General features: G+C 43.3%; 1 long non-coding RNA gene across 1 annotated transcript in view; it reads left to right on the forward strand.

The window, feature by feature from the left end:
- Nucleotides 1-2941, forward strand: part of LOC140002351 (uncharacterized) — a 154179-nt gene extending 151238 nt beyond the window's left edge. The window contains exons 2-3 of the long non-coding RNA XR_011808732.1: nt 1700-1818; nt 2585-2941. This is a non-coding gene — a long non-coding RNA (uncharacterized lncRNA). The remainder of the gene's footprint in view (nt 1-1699; nt 1819-2584) is intronic.
- The last annotated feature ends 3059 nt before the right edge of the window (nt 2942-6000 follow it).

Below are 6000 nucleotides of genomic sequence, written 5' to 3' on the forward strand. Positions count from 1 at the left end.
TATTCATTGTCTTCTCCACAGTAATTTCCATGAGTCTTTGGGAGTCATGTCTTCGGTCTGATTGACTCATTAGATTTCAAGATCCCTAACAGCCAAGATCAGAAAGATTGATTCTGATATTATCTGCTGGGAGACTGTCCTGACTAGCATGTCAGACCTGGAATTCTTCTGAGAGGTAGTAATACATGCAGACCCCATGAAAAGAAAGCACAATCCTATCAAGTGCCCTGAGAATTTTGTGTTGACACCTGGCATGTTGCTGGCATGGGATGTGCAAGGTCTGTCTGACTTCCAAGGAAATGCAGAATGAAAAAAGCGAGGAGGTACATGGGCCATGGACTGAAATTCAGCTCCCCCAGCCTTAGCACCCTGCAGCCTTGTGAGGGCAGGTGACTGAGCCTGGCTCGTGTGGGGCTGCAGTGATCCAGAAAATCTAACGGCGGAGACAGAAAATTTGGCTCCTTTCCCAGGAGGATCTTGATTAATACCCTTGTTTCTTTGTCTTTAATGGGGGGGATAATATGTTAAATGCTTTTGAATTTTCTCTTTAACCCCTTCCTCGCAACTAGGAGGCATGATATGAAGGAGATGCTCAGGAAATAGAGATAGTTCTTTGCTGTGGGAAAAGAGATTTGATCACACCTTTGGGGTTTGGATTTCTCACCCTTCACCCTGGGAAATCAGAAAATAGAGAATATGCTACAATTATCAAGTGGTTTCCTGAAAATTTCATCATCAGAAATACCAAGGTAAAAAGTCCCCCTGACAGTGTGTCTAAAGCACCTAGTAGCAATGTGGAGGAAGAGGAGACAACTATGTCCCCATTTCAAGAGCAGCCAGGCGTCACACTTATGGGTAAAGTTATACCATGTGCATGTGGTTTCAAAACCTGATGTAAATTCACTTGCAGAAATAAGAATCATAGCCATAGCAAAACCACAAGTGAAGAAGTTTGGGGACTGCAGCTCAATGCCATTTCCCATCTGAAGAGATACCCATACAGTTAACCACAGGGAAACCTGATTCAAGGCATCTCTTAAGTTGTAACACACGTGTTATAGTCTTGGATGGGCATTCACCTGGTAATGGATATTGGTCACTATGTAATGGAAATGGTCACTAGCTCCTGAAGCAGTCACTATTTCAAGCTTTGGAGTACCAGGCATATTTCTATTTAGCACTACCCATTCTTCTCCCCAGCTCTGCCTGGTAGCAGAAAACCCTGTCCTGGGAAGCCAAGATCCCTGACTGCAGCAACAAAGACCACAGAAACACTTGGAAACAACTAATAAGAAACCAATGCTGCCATCCAAATAGCCCAGCCAGGTCACTAAGGTTATTCCTTTAGCAAAACCTCTCTTAATGGGGCTACTCTGACCTAGTTCACCTCCAGACGACAGAGCTATCAGCAGTGTTTTCTCCCTTCTGCTAGCCAAGATAAAGGCAATGTTCCCTTCTGGCCTCTAAATCAGAATGCAGTCATGCCGTAGCTTTAGAGCCGGAGGGGAGAGACCAAGCCTATTGTACACGTGCCATGTGAAAAGCAAACATCTGAATAATGCTTTTACATGCCCATTGCTATGCCTGTTGTGAAATTCATCACCACGTTTAACTCTGTAGGTTGCACCAAGTTGTAATATTTTGACCAGCAGCTAGGGATATTATGCTCTTCTTTTAATAACTTTCTGTGTTTGTACAGGTGTGATCTCCTTATTGAAGATGATATTCCCAGGTTTGGAAACTGTTGGGTTGGCATCACTCATGGGAACACTCTTCTTTGGTTTGACTGGGGGATTGGCAGGAGCAAAGATGAGCCACGTAAGCAAAAAGCCCCAGAAATGTGTTTCTTACCTTTCATGTGGGGCCAGGGCAGGTTGAACTGATCAACGGGGTGTTGGCACAGGGATTAGGAGGCATCTTCCTCTTGCTGCCATAGGTCTCCACTTCATGATGGGTTACATTTTAACAAAAGGAAGAAAAGAAGCATACAGGAGAGATGTAACTCTCTCTGACTCCATTTACCCATGCTACAAACTCAAATATTTTGAGATTTTGAAGCACAGATGTGGCCAGGCTCAGCCCAGCCTTTTCACACCCCCAAATAGCTCCAAAGTTCCCAAAACAGCTATGACAGGAGAAGAGGCACTCCATGAGCAAGCAGAGCCTGGGCTGGCTGGTGTTGCGTGCCACCAGAACTGGCAAGACAAACCTCTGCCATGAGGGGTTTTGTTTGTGCTGGATGAAGGAGAAAGCCAGCTGGACAGCACATTGGCACGTTGGGCCAGATTTCTCCGAAGATGTAAAACAGGATGGTGCCTTTATTTTGGTGGGAGGAAAGATGTCAGAATTTGTTCCCAGATTGCTAGTGAATGCCCTTACTCATGCTGAGAGAGGCCATGGGAACAAGCCTCCATTAGACATTGCCACTTGTTTTGGTATTAAAAACTGGGAAAGGAATGATGCATTGATTTCTTTTCCTCCACCCCCTTTGCTTTGCAATCATTTCATGGAGACGAGACTTCCATGTGCTTTTATCTAAGTACAAGCTCAACTTTCACTGCTTAAATATTGACTTTTGTCATAGGTATGGAGTTTAAATATAAAGAAAACCAAAGGAAAAACAGCCCACGAAATGGGACCTAAATGGCAAGAAACAAGCAAAGCTGGTGACTGAAGATATCAATGCAAGAGAACTTATTTTCCAGGAGCAGGCTGTGAACCTGATTAATACCACAGAAATAAATGAGCCCAATGTTTATTCCTCATTCTCTAATATTTTAGGTGACATTCAAAAATAATAATAAACACACGCGTATTGAACCCAGAGATTTTTATGTGTTTTTTTTTTTCTGTCACAAATTAGCTGCCAAAGCAATTCTGGTTATTCTTTCCTGAAGGCAAAGCTGAGGAGCAGAACCCAGTTTGTGGTGTTTAATTTTAGCCTGAGCCTCTGCCAGTCATTTTCATGCCATGTATTTGTATTTGTTTGTATTTACTTGTGCTAAATTAAAGGGTGGAAGCCTGAGAGGTCTTTGTGTTCACTTAATAAAGCTAAAAAGCTACTGGGAAAATGGCAATGTAACTTGAATTTATAGATAAAATATGTTTTTATTATTATTTTTATTTATATTAATATGCATTCATCATGCAAACATATTTGCTGAGAGGTTTGGGGCTTTAATAAAATCAAGATTACTATCTTGTTTCTAAAGCATGCCCCTGGCCTGGACTAGCACACAAAGGTCAGCTCAGCCATCTGCTGACAGAGCAACACCACAGCCATCCCATGTCACCCTCTGCCCCAGCTTCTTCTCTCTTTCACACTTTCTTCCCCCTTCCCCATCCCTGCTGTCCCCTTGGCCACATCCTTTCTGTGCCCTCGTGCCCAGGTGGACTCATGGACAGGTCTGTGGCAGGACGAGGCTCCGAGGTGCCTTCACATGTTAGACACCATGTGCTCTTCATGCCCAGAAGGACCCCCACACAAGTGTCCCCTGCTCCTGATTGCCACAGGGAAGTCCTCAAGCCAACACCTGGGATCCTCTTTGCTAACACTCCTCTCCCCCTAGTCCTCCCCAAATCCCCATTCCTCCATACATCTCCTATACTCCTCATTTACTTTACGAGCAGCTGCTGGGACAAGGACTTTCCTAATTCTTATGGTTATCTAGTGTTTGCTGGGATGGAATAACATCAAGAAAATTTCTACATGTGGGCCAAGTCCTATTTTGGCATCCTTTTTAAAAAGCTGCTTCTCAGGACTTTTATTTATAAGCAAAAGTCAGCTATGGGAGGCAGACTTCTGCAAACCAGGGGGGCTTAGGTTTGGGTTTTTTAACATACCTGCCATGTGAGGCAGCCGAAGGTCTGAAATTCTCACTGCTTGAAAAAAAAAAAAACTAAAGCAATGGCAAACAAATGCCGACATTTGGGGGAAGGGAAATATCTCAAAGAGAAACAAACTGCCAACAAAAATATTTTTCTGTCATAACAGAGAAACCTTTCATTGCAATTTTGACCTTTTGAAGCATTTTTATTTATATATTTAGTTCTTCTTTGATTTATCTTTATGTTATTATTTATTTTTTTCCTATACATCAACAACTGTTCTTTTAAAACTGGTCATTAGCAATTGTTCTGTTAATTTTAACTTCCGTTGGCAATCTCTGAAGTAATTGGCCTTACATTTTGTTCATTTCTTCCCCCCCCTAAAAAATGTTTTGAAATGTAAATCTGAAATATTCTTCTCGGTATTAAAGAGTTTTATTATATGTCTCTTAAAAGAGCAAGAGACAAAAGAGAACATCCCCAAGGAATGCTTCATTTTGAACACATCAACATTTCCACTGAAATAACAAACATTTCCGACCAACCTTTTAAACCACACTTATCTGCTTGTCCTATCTACCCATCCTACCTGCCTTAGCATGGCATTCAGAGCTTTTCTCCTGACACTGAACAGCCTGGCCTCTTCCCTTGGCTTCTGTCCACTGTATTAGACTGTGTCTGAGATTTGGGGTGAAGGATTGCCCTTGCACCCCAAGAAGCCAAAGTCGTTTTTGCCTCTGAGGGTCTTCACCATCCACTACAGCCAGGCTCAGTGCAAACATCCTCATTGCACTAAGTGGGTGACCGGAAAAAAAGGAGTTAATGTGCTTGGTTATCCTTTTCCTTTCCTTTTTTTTTTTTTCCGTTTTTCCCTTTATTTTACCTTTTTCTATTCAGTTGCCCAAAAGTTAAATTAGAACCCAGAAGAGGAAGATAATAAATCACTCTCCGTGTCAGCTGGCAGCAAGACTCGAAATAGCAGCAAAGAAAGTTTAGGGAAGACTGGGGGAGGCTCTAATGAAGAGGATAGGGAGGCATTAAGGGGCACTGCAGTAGGAGAAAGCCACAGTGAGGGGTGGATTTGGAAGAAGGAAATCCATCTGCAGTATGGGGGCATGAGCCATTGTCCCTCCCACCTGTGGTCTGGGGACCACTGATGGCCACCAGAACTGCAGAAGAAAAGCAAAAGTGTAAAAATAAACCACACAAACACACACACAAAGCAAACAAGCAACAAAAACAAACCAGAGGCATTCACAGAGACACAGAAGAACACCAGCAAATGCAGTAAATATGGGAATGGTGTTGATGTGACCCTGGTCAGGACGGTTCAGGGAACCGGGAAGGCAAGAGGAATGGGACAGCATGATACACGTCTGGGCAATTTCAGGTAGGTGTCACAAAGGGTTGTCTGATTTTCTCTTCTCTACCTTTATCAGACAGCTAATAAAAGCTATTTCCTCTCCTTATCCTCCTCGCCTCATTAATTAAGACATAAACATTCAAGGTGTAGCCTGATTTTTACCGTGCTTAAATAAAATTGCAGCAATGCCGCAAGAGACGAGCTGTGAATTTTAGGATTATTTTTTTTCCTTTTAAACAGGACAGCAGTACAAGTTTGAATCATTGCTCACAATCACTTCTAGCCCATTTTTTATTATGTTTGCAGAGCTGGGGTCAGATGGACAGAGAAGCCAGCAGAGCTAACCAGCCTCCAGCTGGACACAGACTCAGAGGGGCACACAACAAAGACCAGCCCCCATTTCCCAAAGGAACATTGAATTGCCAGCCATGGCAAGGCAAACTCATCTTCACAATCACCTGAATACCATCACTTCAGCACAATGTGAACAGGATCCCTCTCTCCCAGCTCTGAACCCAGGAGATGCTGCAGGCAGCTGTACCGCAGCTGACCTCCCTTTGCAGAGAAAAGGTTCACCAAGGGCACGGCTCTGCCTGTGTAAATCTGGACTACACACAAATGTGGACCAAATGCTTTAAGCTACGGTCTCTAGCACTGACAAATCACCTTTCCTTTTCAAGACTCAGGCATAAGGGGTACTGTGATGAACACTACCTCAGGTTCATGGGGTTGGGATGTCTGTCTTTTACACAAAAAGCCCTGTGCACACCAATACATAGAGCTACACATGCCTGAAATTTAAGTCCTAG

This window comes from Anas platyrhynchos, chromosome 4, assembly GCF_047663525.1.
Source record: "Anas platyrhynchos isolate ZD024472 breed Pekin duck chromosome 4, IASCAAS_PekinDuck_T2T, whole genome shotgun sequence".
NCBI lineage: Eukaryota > Metazoa > Chordata > Aves > Anseriformes > Anatidae > Anas > Anas platyrhynchos.